The sequence below is a fragment of the Dipodomys spectabilis genome, unplaced genomic scaffold, assembly GCF_019054845.1.
Source record: "Dipodomys spectabilis isolate Male_0828 unplaced genomic scaffold, ASM1905484v1 ptg000426l, whole genome shotgun sequence".
NCBI lineage: Eukaryota > Metazoa > Chordata > Mammalia > Rodentia > Heteromyidae > Dipodomys > Dipodomys spectabilis.
In genome coordinates this window covers 172,487-189,570 of record NW_024871103.1, presented here as the reverse complement: position 1 = coordinate 189,570, position 17,084 = coordinate 172,487, and the positions used below count along the sequence as shown (strand labels likewise).

The 17,084-nt window shown below is 39.9% G+C and overlaps 1 pseudogene; it reads right to left on the bottom strand.

Moving 5' to 3' along the window:
* Nucleotides 1-5,896: 5,896 nt before the first annotated feature.
* LOC122097706 lies at nucleotides 5,897-7,604 on the bottom strand (annotated as a pseudogene).
* Nucleotides 7,605-17,084: the final 9,480 nt, after the last annotated feature.

Sequence of the window (17,084 nt, the reverse complement as noted above, 5' to 3'; positions counted from 1 at the left end):
TCTCGGACCTCACTGGCCCAGAGTCTGATTGGTCCATTTCTTCCATGATATCACTATGCCTGGTTGTGATTGCTCCAAGGTGTGAGGCCATGCAGGATATATCGGAAGCCACCATGTTCCAACCTATGTCAATTAACAGATCTGGGAGATCTTGCTTGAGGACCCACTGGACTGACTCAAAGCTGATTGTTTTGGTTGTGGAGACTGGTTGTTGTTTGGATTTTGGTATTTCTTTTTACTTTTTCTGGGTTTTCCAATATTTTATTTAGTTTATTTTAGGTAGGGTTGCTACCTGCTATAATAGCAGAAGGATGGAAGAACACAAAGAATCAAGCTCAAGCTACTTGAAGGAAGAGATCACCGAACAATACCAGATGAAAGAGCTCATCCACAAAGGTACCTATGGACAAGTGAAGCTGGCACATCCCCAACTCACAGACAAGGATGTGGCATTTAAAATACTCTAGAAGTGAGAGTCCTCATCATTGGATAAAGAATGAGGTGAACATTTTTAAGATGGTATGGCACAAACACATCATTAGGTTGTACTAAGTGATGGAGAAGGAAGAGTATATATGTCTTATCATGGAACTGGCCATTAGGGGATACCTCTTGGGGTGGATCTGAAAATCCTGCCATCAATATGAGGATTAAACCAGGAGGCTCATCATACAAATTGTAAGTGTTGTTCACCACCTATACCAAAACAGAATCACACGCGACCTTAAGTCCAACAACATCCTATTGGACACCAAAGGCAATATCAAGGTCAGTGGTTTGATTCTGAGCATCTGGCTCACCCCGGGGCAATTCCTAAAAAATGTATGTGGTGCTGTGCTATTCTATCCCTCTGAAATATTCCTCGAAGGAAGAAATGATGCCAGGTGCAAGGGAGACTGAGATATGAGGATCAGGATTCAAAGCCAGCCCAGGTTGGCTGTACCATCTGAGCAGATTCATACTGATACCAAAGACTAATTTGAGGAGGAGATGGCAGAGGACAGAGTTGGCTAGCAAAATAGCTACCACTCTTCTCAGAACAAGCTGCTGAATTTGGGCCTAGGAACAGAGCAGATCCAGCCAAGAGTGGAGAGCCCTAAGAGATATCAAAGATAACCTCACTTGAAAGCCAGGAGGCTGTTATTGGGATGGGAGAGATTTGTAGGGGGTCTACTAAAAAAAGATTTGTAAGTGGGACCCAAGAATGGAGATCAAAATATTGTTTGCCCAGCAACGCCCTCAGTCCATCCCAGAAGACAGGTGCACCAACTGTCTTAGGATGGATTCCAGACAAGGGGCACCTTGTACTGCACTGATAAACTGACATTGTAGTTATTAAAGCATATAATTTTTGTGCATTATATCAGTTCCTTCACATGCAAAACGATTTGAATTATATTTGAACTACACCTTAGTCTTTAAAAATGTAGTTTGATTTATTTTATTCTATGTTATTCAAGATGAGTCTCATTATGTAGCCAAGACTGTTCTTAACTTCGTAATTCTACTGCCTAGGTACAGGTGTGTACCTCCATGTCATCCATCATACTATAATATGCACCATTTTTTAAGTGTTAATATTTTATTTATCCCTTCGCAGTACTGGGGTTTTGATTCAGAGGCTGCTTGGCAAGCAAGTGCTCTACTCCTGCCCCAGTCCTTGCTCTTCATTTTACTTTAGATGAGCTCTTATTGTGTTATTTCGCTTGGGTCTTTATCAAACTGTGATTGTAATGTATTTTTCTGCTGGGAAGCTGACATCTAACTCAGATAGTTCAAACCCTTTTTGTCTTTTTATAGTTTTAGTAAATATATTTTTTCTTATAATAAAGATGGTACACAGAGTCATTACAATTATATGTCATTTTAAAATTCAGAACCTTATTTTAAAAGAGTTAGCATGCATATAATCACTAAAATTTATCTCTAGAAAAAATGACTACCAGAATAAATGTTTTTGGAGGCTGGGTCAGTGGCATTTGGTATTGTTCTCACTTTAGCTCTAGACAATGCTACATAGTTCAAGACCTGCATGGCCTAAATACAACCAAGTAAAAAGTAAAAAAAAAAAAAAAGATCCTTTAGGGCACAGCTGTAGAAGATTTGAAATAATTTTGTACATTTTATTGACCATTTGTACATTTCTGTGGTGATGAAAGTGATATAGCAATTATGTTAGAATTTGACACATTCTTCTAACATAGCATAGCATTACCACATGACCCAGCAATTCCGTTGCTCATTGTATACCCAAAAGAACTGAAAACAAAAACCAATAGCTCACATGCCAACGATAATATCAGCAATGTTTACAATATTCAGGAGTTGTAAACACCTGGAGTGTCTATCAGATGAATAGGTTTATAAAACGTGAGGTATGCATAAATGATGACTCATCCACAAAAGGCTGCAATTAATATATATCTGTCATGGATGGACACAAAAAAATCTATTATGTGAAATATATTGACTAAACCATTTCATAAGAGAAAAATGAAAGATTAAAAGTTTCTGGGGCAGGTCATTGGGGGTGATTAATACTCAATGATAGTGTGGATTCCATCAGTATTGAAAAGAAAGTTCACGAACAGAGGTAATGGTTACAAAGTAGTGTGGATATAATTAATATCACTGAATTGTATTCCTTCCTAGCAATCATAAGGCCCTGTTTTCAACCCCCTGCACATCCAAAAAAAGAAATGCTAAATCTTCCTTCTGTTACCTGCCTTGAGTGGTCAGTGCTCTTCTACTGTTATGATTGTATTCCTCAGAGGATCTCTGGTGGATCTCTGATGTTTATTCATACTTTTACATATGATCCATCATTTGAATATTGAGTTTGAGTTTTAAAGGATTTGTGAATTAAAATGAGGGTAGTGGCTGTAGTTTAACTCGAGGCTAAAGAAGGAAGATCCCGATTCAGACAAGGCTGCATAGAAAGGTCATTTCCAAATCACCATACTAGTGCTGAAACTGGAGGGACAATTGCTTGTAAGCAATTACAAGTGAGAGAAAAGTAAGTTTCTGATAACATTAGATTTTGGTCATGTCAGTTTAGATTTAATATTTGCATGAATTTTAAAAATTTTCCTTTCCCCTTACTTTCAGTATGTTATTTTGAAATTTTGTAGTGTGTTCTTGTTTGCTGCATTTAAAAGAAACAGTTTTCCTTTGCATCATATTAACATTTTTTGTATTATATTGTGTTATTTATTTTTGAAAGTTTTTATGTTTTTTTTTCTCAATCTAGAGACTGGCCACTGCCTCAGAGATTTTGCTCAGTTCTGCCAACTGAGTCACAGCGCAACTTCCAGCTTCTTTCTTTTTGAAAAGTCTCAGGCAAAGCCCAGCACAACTAAGAAGTTGAAATCTGATGCTCTTGGTTTGAAGCCAGTCTGAGCAGCAAAGTCTGAGGTTCTTTTATTTTCCATTGATTGTGGGGCCTGAACTCTAGGCCTAGACGTTGTCCCTCAGCATTCCAGCTTAAGGTTAGCACTCTATCAATTGAGCTGCAACACCATTTCCGGCTTTTTTTGTATATGTGGTTCTGAGGAAACAAATCCAGGGTCCCATGCATGAAAGGCAAGCACTCAACCACTGAGCCAACTTCCTAGCCGGATTCTGAGATTCTTATCTCCAATTAATCACCAAAAAACTGGAGTGGTAGGACTCTAGCCTTGAGTAAAACAGGGCAAGTTCAATTCCTCATACTGGTAATTACATGCACAAATGTCATGGACATTTGGTAGGTCTGGCTTTGAACTGCAGCCCTTAGATTTCAGCCTCCTGGGTAGCTAGGATTTACAGGCATAAGCAACCAGCCTCTGTCTTATTTTAATATTTTTAACCAGCTCTTCCCTTCAACCTCAATGCTTTTTTACTGCGGTCAGTAGACCGAATCTCTGGGCCTCATTGCTGTTTCTTACCTCTTTTTACAGAGGGTAGGGTTTGAACTCTTGGCCTGAGTGCTGTCTTTGAGCTCTTCAGCTTAAGGTGAATGCTCGAGTTCTTCACCCACAGTGTCACTTAAGGTTTTCTGGTGGTTAATTGGACATAAGAGTCTCATGAACTTTCCTTCCCAGGAAGGCTTTGAACCGTGATCTTCATACCTCAGCCTCCTGAGTAGCTAGGATTACAAGACAGAACCACAAGTGTCCTAGTGTTTCTTAGCTTTTTGGCTCAAGGATGATGTTTTACAACTTCCACAGCTCAGCTTTTAGCTTTTTTTCTGGCTTATGGACATAAGATTCTAATGTACTTTTCTGTGTAGTCTGGCTACAAACTGATCCTCAGATTTCAGATTCCTGAGGTGCTCCAATTATACACATGAACCACAAAACCATTGCACATTTTAAAATGTTAATATATTCTTTTTTCCACTTAAAATTTTTTTTGAATTTTTTAAAATTTTTTATTGTATATGTGCTAGTCATGGGGCTACAAATCAGAGATTGGATACAATGCCAGAGCTTTTCCTTCAAGACTTGTGTCTTACCAAATGAGCCAAAGGAAAGCTTGTAGATATACTTGTTTTGTCTTGGTGCTTGAACTAAGGCCCTAGGTGCTGTCCTAAAAAGTGATTGCCCAGTTTGCCATTTAAGTCACAGTTCAACTCCATTTCTTTTTAATTCTTGGTATTTAATAAGAAATGTGCCTTATGCAAAGCCCCGAATGAATCAGTTGCTTGAAATCTGAAGATCATGGTTCAAAGCCACCCAGGGCAGGAAAGTCCATGAGACTTTTAGCTCCAATTAATCAATGAAAAGTTGGGAGTGGTGGAGCTCTATCCTTGAACAAAACATTCTCAAGCCATAGGATAGCACACAGATGCACACAGAGAGAAAGCCTTATGGACTTTCTTGTATGGGATAACTTTGACCCATGCTCCTCAGATTTCATCCTCTCTCCATCCACTCTCCGTTTAAAATTTTATTGGTCCTGCGGCTTCACCTCTGACCCTGGGACCTATATCTTAGCTTTCACAATCAATGCTCGTGTTTTTAACACCTCTGCCACAGCTCAAGGTTTTGTGCTGTGTAACTGGAGATAAGAGTCTCAAGCAGGTTCCTCCCCTGGCTGACTTGACACTGCAATCCTCAGATGTCAGCCTCTTGTGTAGTAAGGATTACACACATGACCGGCAACATTTGGGTCATTTTAAAACTTTAATATGTGCTTGCTTCTACCTCCTTTTATTTTTATTATTTTTTTCATTTTTGCTTGTCCTGGGAGTAGAAATTGAATTTCAGATGCTCTCTCAGTGCATACATGGGACTAACCATAACGTTTGGCTTTTGTGGGGAAGTTAATTGGAGAGAAGAGCTATGCCAGATTCAGGAGGCTGAAAATTGAAGAAAGTCCTTAATGCTCTCTTCTCTAATTAAGGACTAAAGGCTAACTTGGACTTCCTATCACTCTACAATCCCTCACGACGGACCTGGTCATCTACAGACACTTTCTTGTAAATGTCATCCTTTGAAAACATGTATAATTCTATTTGTTCCTCATCTTAAGATCTAAACCTACATAGCGCTGATCTCAATTAGTCATGGAATACCAAATATGATAGGAATACAAACCTGAGAGAGACACATGAAATACAAAAGCAGAGCTTGCTCAGTTCCTCAGCACTCAAAGAGGGGAGGATGTGCAAGGCAGGGAGAACTTCATGAGCCTTTCTACTCTTTATTTTAGCAGTGGGTTGTGAGAAATGTGTGGTTTTATTTCAACAAGAAAATATCTCAATGCATGGCGATCTTGCCTGATGGGTTTATATTTTCTGCATAAATGTTATGGAAACTCATACATAACTCTCTTTTCATCCTGCAGTAAAGGTCAAAGCAGCAGCAAACGGAGATGAAAACAGATGATCGCCAGAGTCACAACTTAAGAAGGTTTCAGAGGATGGGGATTTTCCCTTGACTCCTTTTCCACTTTCTTCTGATAGCTCGTAACTGTAGGGGTGATGTTGACAGTTGTTTGTAGGAATTTTTGTTTTTCTCCAGATTCAAGTCTTATCTCTGCTTAGTTTGCTTCTCTATGCAGTGTTTGACTTGCTCAGCTCCTGCCTGATTGCATCAGCGAACTCCTCTTTCAGCTTGGTTAGTTCTTTTCTCATCTTATCTAAAATATCCTGCTTCAGTCTGTCACAGTCAAGGCTTTCTGTCTGGACCCAGTCGGCACTGGGCTGGGACAAGGGTGTGGACTTATAATGGCTCATAGGACCTGTTGTCAAAAACAATCTGATTTTTCCTTGGAGAATCTCATCTGGAGATGACGGGTGACTTGCTGCCATTCATTGTATTTGTTCTTTCCCAAGGTTTCCTGGTTGGTTCAGGTGTACTTGTTGATGAGACCTTAGAAGTTACAGGTTCTGATTCTTCATTTTTTGCTTCTATTGTTGATCCCTTTTCGGCCATTCTCCTCCTTCTGGCCATCAGGAGACTCATTTCCTCCATTGAGCTGCTACCTGCCAAGGGAACGGGTCCATTTCCACCACCCATGACTGTTTTAGCTGACACGGAGTTCACATCTGTGAACACCGGGCAAAGAGGCATCTTCCACCCGTGACAATTTCCTAAGCTTGGCTCCAGCAATCGCAGCTGCAAGTCCAGTTAAAGGACGATTGTCTTCTGAAAAGGATCCTGAAAAAAATCAGGATGCAGGAAGGGAGATGCAGGAGGTGGTACAGGAGAGGGGCTTGATTAGGAAGAGGGCGTGAGGGAGGAGGGCCAGAGGATAGCAGTGGGGGTGAAGGAGGAAGTTCTGGGGGAGGAGAGAATACAGAGGCCTGGGCTGGACCTGGTGGGAGTATTGGAGGAGATGGAGGTGCAGGTGGTCCCAAGATAACACCCTGCGGGGCTGGAGCCTCCGACAGCTGAGAGGCTTCCTGAAAGCCTGGCTCAGACGCAGAGGGGTCTCCCAGATCAGAGTTTATAGGGGTCTCCACAAAGACAGAGGTGGCAGTACTCAGCAGTCTGCTCTCTTGATCCCATTCCACTTGCTCCAGCTGCTCCATCTGCTCCCGCTCCAGCTGCTCCACCTCTCTCTTTCCAACCTCTATCCAGCCTCTCTCTCTCTACCTTTCTCTCTCTGGTCTTTCCCTCTCCATTCTTTCTCTCTCCAGCCTGTCCCTCTCCAGCTCCTTCTGACGTTTCTGTTCTTGCAGTTGTCTTCTTTGGATGTCCAACTCTTCTTGGGATGGGCCATTTTGAACTTGATCAGGCAGTTGTGAATTTTATCTAGGCAATTTTGGTCCTGCCTCCTGTGAATTCAGCACTTCTAAGGCATGCATCATTCCACTTGCGAAGACATTAGCATCCTCTTTGCTGCCATAGTTAAGACTGTACACCTGCCTGGCATCTCGCCACTGGTGGAAGGTCTGTGTTGCTTGATTATACTTTAATCCTTTGGGGATGGCACAGCTGATCACCAACTGATGATCCTGGATCTTCCTGCCCAGCACTCTGAATGTGTTGTTGCCTGTATGGTGATAGATATGAGTTCTGCTGAACCCAGTTGAACCACAGCTGGCACCCACTTTTATTTTCATCGTCACAAACCAATGCAGCAGCTCTTCCCTGACAGATACTGTGTTCACTCATTGAGCCGGCGGGCCTGATGGATGCGGCACGGGAGTGGGCTCCTCTGGTACGGTAGGGTTGGCTCATTCAGTGCTACTCTGCTACACTGGCGGCCAGCTACTCCATCACCTGGTGTCGCGCCGGCCAGGCCTGGGTTGCAGGGTAGGTGGGCCGCTTTGGCTGCCTGCTGCTGCCGCTGCTGCTGCACAGGCCTCTGAGGACCGCGAGGACCAAGAGGACTGCAGCCCTCCCAGCCGTGGGAGGAGAGTGGGGCGTGCCACGAGGCGCTGGTGGGGGGTGTGTGGAACACTCAGGCTCTGCCCTCGCCCCCGCCCTCCCCTACCGCTGTCACCCTCCCCCTCTCTTCCCCAGTATAAGTAAACTTTTATATCTTACAAAAATAACTTTTAGCTGGGGACTGGTGGCTCATGCGTGTAATCCTACTCAAGAGGCTGACATAGAGGATCACAGTTTGAAGCCAACATAGGTAGAAAAGTCTGTGAAATTCTTATCTCCACTACACTACCAAATATACTAGATGTGTGGCTATGACTCAAGTAGTAAAGTGCTAGCCTTCATCAAATGATCTCAGTGCCCAGGCCACGAGTTCAAGCCCCTGTACTGGTACAAAAAGAAAAGTTTCATTAGTTTACATTACACTAGGATTATGGTGTGAGACACCAATGCTGGGATTAAGAAACAACTTTTGTAGTAGCTGCCACTTTTGATCTTTTCCTTAGGAGTTTTTATGATTGTTTTTATCCATGCCTTATATTTACATTCCACTAATGGAATTATTTTTTTGGTTGGAGGCACATTTCAATAATTCAATAACATATCAAAAACACGTTTTTCGTTATTTTAAATAAAGAAGGGAAATATATGATGAGTCTGAGCCCAGCAGAGAATGAATGATGGTTTGATTGCATATATGTGGAATGTATTCCAGGATGTGGGAACCTACCAATTTGGGTGCTTCAGTTATCAGGTTTTCCTGAAGCTTCAAAATAAGCTTCTATGATGTCATAGCTACCTTTGCTATCATAACTGATAGGTGTCAGGCACTGATCTCACCCTTAGGTGGACTTAGATACACAGGGAGGAAACATAATATTTAGAAGAAATGACGATTTACCATAAGACCATAGCTTGATGAGCTTTCCTGATTGAACTTTGAGATTTCATGAGCAGAACAGGCTCATCTCCACACAAGACTACTAAGCACTGAGGACCAGGCACTATTGTAGGCAACTAGAGAGACAGATGTGAATACAGATGTGAATGGCCTGCCTCCATGCACATGTCATGATGTTGGAGAAAACCATAAATCAAAATGATAATGTCAATAAATCAGAAGGATGGTCATGTGGGGAGACAGCTTCACTTTGAGGATTGGAGGAAAAGACATGATATAATAGTAGGAGGCATCATCCATGCAATTATTGCTTTTCCAGGCTGGCTCCAATCTCAATCACAGATCTCATCCTCCTGAGTTGCACATTATAGGTGTCAGGCACCTGCAGTGGGCTCTTTGATATAAATATCTATAACAAATGTGTGTTAACTTTCTTGGAAGTTTTTTGTGAGAAAGGTTAAAAATTAAACATATTATGCACCCTAAACTTTCTTTTCACTATCTTCTAATTATTTCAATATGAGCAGTCTTACTCACTTTTTGGAAAAGTCAAGACATTTTTTTTTCATTGTTCAAATCCTGGGGAGGGAATAAAAATGACAGCTTCTTTGCTAAAGTACTAGAATGTACTAGTCAATTTAACTGACCAGTTTTGCCAAATAATATGTCTTGCCCTTCATTGATTTTTCATCTTCAATAATGTTTGATGAATAAAACTATAAATAGGAGAAAAGCAACCACATAGTAGCAAATTTATCACAATGACATATATAAGCTGTCCACTTTTTACCAAATGAAAACAGTTGCCACAAGCATTAAAAATTTGAATAAAAACTTGGAGATTCTTCCTCTTCATACAGTTGTTTTTTTTCTTTTTTTCTTCTTATTTTGTTAGTTTGTTTTGGTTGGTTGTTGGCCTTGACCTTTTGGTCTGGGGGCAGTCCCTCAGCTATTCAGCTCAAGGAGAGCGCTCTACCACTTGAACCAAAGCACCACTTCTGGTTTTCTGGTGGTTTTTTGGAAGTAGGTCTCACAGAGTTTCCTGACCAGACTGTCTTTGAACTGCAATCCTCAGATCTCAGCTTCCTCAGTAGTAGGATTGCAGATGTTAGCCACCAGCAACTGGTCAAAATAGTATTTTTTTCAATTTGGCTAGCTTGAATGATTGCCAAGGAAATAAATAGAACGTAAAATTGTTAATTTGTGCTAAAATTTGCAATAGTTTTACCTTGAAGAGTAGTGAAATATTTAGAATTACATATTTTGAGAAAATGTAGCTGATTAGCTTTTATTGATTTAAAATACTAATATACATCTCTTTTTTATTTAAAATACTAAAATATATCTCTCTTTGTAGACACTGAATTCTGAGTTCAAAACTTGTACTTGTTGGCAGTCACTCAGAGAGTTAATTCTGTCAGCTCATTTTTAAATCAATCATAGATTAAATAACTTGAAGCTTACAAGGTGTCTTTTGGTAAGAATAAGTGAAATAAGCCTAAACTCCTGCCTTTCGAGTAACAGAAGAAATCCTAACGTCTAGAATGTATAGATTCAACTGAATTTCAAATAAAATTCTGGTTTCTTACCTGCTTTTGGTTAAAGAGGAAGACACTATATCACTGAGCTTTATTCACTTGTATACAAATGTGAATGGAGCCAAGAACAGGTGGCTCATGCCTACACTCTTACTCAGGAGGCTGAGATGGAAGGATTGTGTTTCAAAGCCAGCCCAAGCAGAAAAGGTTATATGAGATTTTTAGTTCCAATTAATCCTTCAAAAACCATAAGTGGGCTGAGAAGGTGGCTCAGTAGAAGTGTGCTTTCCTTGCATGCATGAGGCCCTCGGTTGGAATCCTCAGAATCACATAAGAAGAAAAAGCCTGAAGTACACTATGGCTCAAATGGTAGAATGCTAGCCTTAACCTGAAGAGATGAGACACAGCACCCAGTCCCAGAGTTCAGGCCCCATGACTAGCAAGAATAACAACAACAACAAAATAAAACAGAAATGGAGCTGTGGCTCAAGTGGTGGAGTGCTAGAAAGTGGATCAGGGAGAGCACCCAGGCCCTGAGTTCAAGCTCCATGACCAACTAAGCAAAAACTAAAACAGAAATGGAGCTGTGGTTCAAGAAGTAGAGTTCTAGAAAGTGAATCAGGAACAGGACCTGAGTTCAAGCACCACAATATACAATTGGATACTGGTATTTCCCATCTCCTAAGGTTGTCATGATTATTCAATGAACAGAATTTTTTGAGCATTTCCTATTTAAAAAAGGGGGTTTTAATGACCAACAAGTGATTTATGATGCTGCAGAGCATGCAATGGATACCCTCTACTTCAGTGGAGAATTGAATGTTAATTTTGTGAGTCCAGAAGCCAAACTGATGAGCCAGATACTCTTTTGGAAAATGGTTTCATATGGTAGACACAGTTTCCCACATGTCAGTTTGCTGTTCTGCTTCTAGTCAGAAGATCTCTAAGACTCAGGAAAGGATTCAAGCTCTCTTTTAAACCATGCTGTAGCCATTTTATTTTTATTAAAGGAATAAGTAATCTAGATATTGTTGGCTCATGCCTATTATCCTCGCTGCTTAGGAACCTGAGATCTGAGGATCATGATTTCAGACCAGCCCACGCAACAAAGTCCATGAGACTTGTCTCCAATTAAGCAGTGATAAACCCAGAAGAAGAGGTATGGCTTAATAGAGTATCTTTCCTAAGAAAAAGCTCTATTTAAGCTGTGCCTTATGTTGGGACATTGCCACCTACAATACTTCCGGACCATGTCTTCCTTTAGTGTGTTGGCCTATGGCCTGGCTTTCACTCCTGTGGATATAGGCTGTTTGGCCATCCACCATGGGGGTGGAATGATCCATTTATCGAAAATACTGCCCAGAAAAAACAACTATGATGTAAACAATGTTTGACAAGTTGTAAAGTCCAAAGTTACAGTGGTAAGGATGATTATTGTTTAGCTTTTTTTCATTAAATAGTTAATTACTTTTTAAAGTTTATCTGCTTATTTAATGTTATGTAGGAAACCAAAAGTTAATATTTGGGTTTTTTTGGTGAAATTTGAAACTAGGCAAGTAAAAGTACTCATTGTCCCCAAATTCAACATTTAAAAATATTAAAACATTGTTCATATGTTTTAGTCACCAGAAATTTGGGACAGGCATGGTAGCTCACACTTGAATTGCTAGCTGCAGAGAGGATTATTAGGATTTGAGGCTAGCCTAGGCAAACATTCACTTTATTGTATCTCAATCAATATCTGAACCAAAATCATTGTGCTTTTAATTTCAACTACTCAGAAAGGGTAAAGAGAAGGATTGTGATCCATTCTGGCCTGCTCATAAACAGAAAACCCTGCCATAAAAATGGCTAAAGCAGAGCTGGTCACAGGTGGTTCATGCCTGTACTTTTATTTACTCAGGAGGCTGAGGTCTGAAGATCACAGCTCAAAGCCAGTGTAGGCAGGAAAGTTTGTGAGACTCCTGCCTCCAATAAACCAATAGAAAACCAGAAGTGGAATTGTGGCTCAAACAGTAGTGCACTCGCCTTTAGCTGAAGAGTGCATGTACAGTGTCCTGGCCCAGAGTTCAAGCCACATGACTAACAAAACAGAAGTAACTAAAGCAAAAAGCGTAGGTGTATGGTTCACCTTGTAGAGCACCTACCTAAAATGCATGAAGCCCTGAGTTTAATTGCTAGGATAGAAAGGAGGAAAGGATGTGAAGGAATGGAATGAAGAAAGAAAGAAGGGAAGAGTTATGATATAATCAAATACTAGACTGACTTGAAGTATTAAAGGGATTACAAGTAGTTTATATAAAAATATACTGACTGTTTACTAAAAGGCAAATTTTAAAATTTGGAATTCAGGTTAAAATACATGTACAACTTTTGTTTTTCTGTAAAATGATACTTATGTGCTCCTTTAGTTTAAAAGTAGTAAATGAGTTTAAAACAATACAAGAGTGGTTAGAATGAATAATTATTTCTCTGCTACATCCACTACTTATAAAAACAAAACAATGTTGATCATTTTAATTATTAATTCATTCATATAATCTTTCATCTTTAGTGTATAGTCTATTGTACACATCATTTAAATGTTTGAACTCTTTTGTTGTTTGTTTGTCTTTTGTGGGTCATGGTTCCTAAACTCTTGGCCTGGGCACTGTCCCTCAGCTCTTCAGCTCAAGGCTAGCACTCTACCACTTGAGCCACAGTGCCACTTCTGGCTTTTTCTGCTCATGTGGTACTGAGGAATCAAACCCAGAGGCTCGTACATGCAAGTCAAGAACTCTACCACTGAGCCACCTTCCCAGCCCTGAACTCTTTTTTTTTTCCTTCAGATATGGGGCTTGAATACAGGGCATGGGTGCTGTGCCAGAGCTCCTTTGCTCAAGGTTAGCAGTATAGCATACTAGTTTAAAACACAGTGCCATTTCTTGTTTTTTAGGGATTAATTGGTAATAGGAGTCTCATGGGAACTTTTCTGCCCAGGCTGGCTTTGAACCACCATCCTCATTTCTCAGCCTCCTGAGAAGGTAGGATTATAGGCGTGAGCCACCTGCACACAGCTGCTCATTTTTTTCTTTTAACAGTTATACAAGTTTAGTTACACTCCAAATAAGTGCAAACTGAGATGCAAATTGGCTTTAAATAAACCACGAATTGAGGATGTTGAGATCACAAGTGATTGCAAATTCGTTTTTACTTATTTTTTTATGTGGTGCTTGTACTCAGGGCCTGGTTGCAGTCCCTGCTCTTTTGTGCTCAAGGCTATCACTCTACCAGTTTGAATCTCAGTTCTCCTTCTGGTTTCTTGGTAACCAGTTAATGAGATCATAGTCTCACAGACTTTCTTACACAGATTGTCTTTAAACCTTGATTATCAGATCTCAGCCACCTGAGTTGCTAAGATTACAGGCATGAGCCACTGGCACCAGCTTGTTAAAGAAAGAACGATAATTCATAAGCCAGGTACCTTGGCTCATGGCTGTAATCCCAGAGGATGAGATCTGAAGATAATGATTAGAATCTAATGATGGTAAAACGTCTCTGTGATTCTTTTATCTCCAATAAACTGCACAAGAAAATCCAGAAGTGAAGATTTGGCTCAAGTGGTAGAGTGCACTCGAGCAAAAATAAAGCTCAGGAACAGCACTTAGATCCTGAGTTCAAGCTCCATTTCTGGCACACACACACACACACACACACACACACACACACACACACAAAACAAAACAAAAAGTAAATAGAAAATGTGAAGAAATCAAGGGAAAAAATTGAATATTGTAAGGATTTTGGGTTTAGAGGTATGACTCAGTTGGTAGGAAAAAAACTAATGATTGAAACTATCAGGTACCAAGGACTTACAAAAACATAATTATCTGCTCTTTATTTCCCTTTTCTCATATGTTCTCATTTGGGAGCTCTCTTCTTTTTGAAAAAATACTGTTGTTTTAGCGGTGATATACAGCAAGGTTATCTTTCTGCATGTCAGGTAACTAGTATAGTTCCTTCCTTTTACATAGTCTAATCTGTTCCCCCATTCTGTTCCATTCCCTCCCTCCCATGTCGATCCGCAAGTTGCATGGTTCACTTTCATCAATGTCCAGTAGAGCCAGTGGGCTCCGTGGCTGCAATTTTTCATCCACTTTCCACTGATTCTGTGCCCTTCTCCCATCTTCCATCACATATGCATGAATATATAGTGTATATTGGGTAAAGAATACAGAGTCATCAGAAAATGAAAAGAGAAATTAAGAAAAGTTCCTTGTTTCTTTATCTTTACAATTCAATTTAGTATATATATATATATATGCATATATATATATATATATATTGTTTTATATACATAAGAAGAGGTGCTTGTGGATTATAACTTGGTGATTTTCTACAAAGGCTTTCCCTTACTGTACTCACTGTACATGATGCCTAGAATCCTGTACAGTTTTCATATCCCATTGTGTTTTAAATCTAACTTCCACATAATCAGGAAGAAAATGTGCCATTTGTCTCTTTGATCTTGGCTTAACTTTATTAACATGATTTATTCTAGTTCCTTCCATTTCCCTGCAAATGACATTATTTTATTCTTTCTAATGGCTCTGTCTGTAAAATTTCATTGTATATAGATAGCATAATTATTGGATACATTCATTTATTGTGGGGCATCTGGGTGTGTACATATCTTGTCACTGTGAATTGAGCAGCAAGGAACATGGTTGTGCAAGTGTCCTTGCCATATTCTGGTTCATGATGCTCAGGGTAGATGCCTACAAGTGGTATGGCTGTAGGGAGGGTATTAGGGAAGGTCTGTGTTGCGATTTTTGAGTAACTTTCAGACTGCTTTCCAGAGTTGCTGTATTAGTATACATTCCCACCAGCTGTACAGTAGGATTCCTCTTTTCTCCACTTCCCCATCAGCATTTGTTGTCAGAATTCAGAATATTTGGGTAAGATTGTATCTCAGGATTGCTTTGATTTACATTTTCTTTATGGCGAGGGATGAGGAACCTTTCCTATTATGTTTCTTTCCCATTCTTTACTTTTTCTTCTGAGAAGTCTCTTCTTGGCTCCCTTGCCCATTTAGTAATTGGTTTATTAAGTTTTGGAGGGGTACTTTCCAGAGATCCATTTATACATTGAATATTAGCCCTATGTCTGATGTGTTGCAGGTAAATATCTTTAGCCAATTCCTTGGCTGTCTTTTTAGTTTAGTGGCTATGTCCTAGCCTGTGCAGAATTTTTTTTTCCTTTAGTGTAGTCCCATTTGTTGGATTTATCTCCTATCTGTTCTGCCCCAGGAACTCTATTCAGGAAGTTCCTGCCTGTACATATAAGTTCTAATATCATCCCTATTATGTCTTACAGTAGTTTGGCTGATTTTAAGGTAGTTAATCCATTTTTAGTTGATGTTAGTGAAAGCACAGATCCACTTCTAGTTTTCTGCATATGGCTGCCAAGTTGCCCCAACAGGAATATTTGAAGAAGCTGTGGTTTGTGTATGTGTGTGTGTGTGTGTGTGTGTGTGTGTGTGTGTGTGTGTGTGTGTGAGTGTGTGTGTGTGTGAGTGTGTGTGTATGTGGTCGGTAGTGAGGCTTGAACTCTGGGTCTCGGCGCTGTCCCTCAGCTATTCAGCTGAAGGCTAGTGCTTGAGCCACAGTTCCGGTTTCCATTTTCTTGTGGTTTATTGAAGATAAGAGTCTCATGGACTTCCCTGTCCCTGCTGGCTTTGAACAATTATCCTCAGATCACAGCAGTTACATAAGCTAGGTAATGAGTATATTTCTTATCATCATTGTTACTTCCTCCTTTGTTTTTCCCTACCATCCCTTTCCTCCCATCACCAAAACTACACTCTCACCCCACCCCTGGCCTAAATTGTAAAGCTCATTTTTCCACATAGTGTATTGTACATCTCATTATTACAATGGGTCAACCTATATCTCTATTTAAGCATTTTGTTTTTCCCTGCCCCTCCTCAAATTAGAAAAGTGTATATAAAAGTTGCAAGGCACCAACATCAAATACAGTGAAAACAGGGGTTTTACAATGGGGGGGGGGGGAACATACAAAGAAACAAAAAAAATCACATGGTATATTGTGAGTATGTTAGAAACAATAGAAGGAAAAAAAAAACACTTCGGTCCCTATCTTGAGGTTCATTTCTCTTATCATCTTATTGGGTCATATGTACAGAGCTTTTGAACTTTTCTGCTTGTCCCTCAGATCTCTGCTTGATGTATACTAGTTATTAGAAATGAGGGAAACCATGAGACCTATGTTTTAGGCCTGACTTACTTCACTTAATATAATCTTTTCCATTGGTCTTCGGATCTTTTTTATTTTTTTGTATTTTTCTTTTTTTATTGTGAAAATACCATAAAGAGGAGTTACAATTACATGGACAAGATAATGAATACATTTATTAACAAGCATTGTTGCCTGTTCTTTGTATTCCCTTCCCCATTCCTTCCCATTCTCCCCCCCGCCCGCTACTACCCCCCCCCCCACCAAAGTTGTAATGTTTGTTTTTCGACATAACTACTTGTACATCTCATTGTTGCAAGGGTTATGCCTGTATCTCTAGTTAAATGATTAGTTTTTGCCCTTCCCCTCCACAAATTATACCACCATCATATATAGTGAAAGCAGGAGTTATATCATTGGGGAAGGACATACAAAGCAACATAGAAATCATCTTATAAATATGTTAGAAACAATTTTTATACCGATAACAAGCTGTTTTTGTTATTGTGGCTCTTTAGTAGAACTTGAAGTCTCGTATAGTGGTGCTGCCTGAATGGCTTATTTTGCCAAGAATTGCTTTGTCTGTTCTTGGTC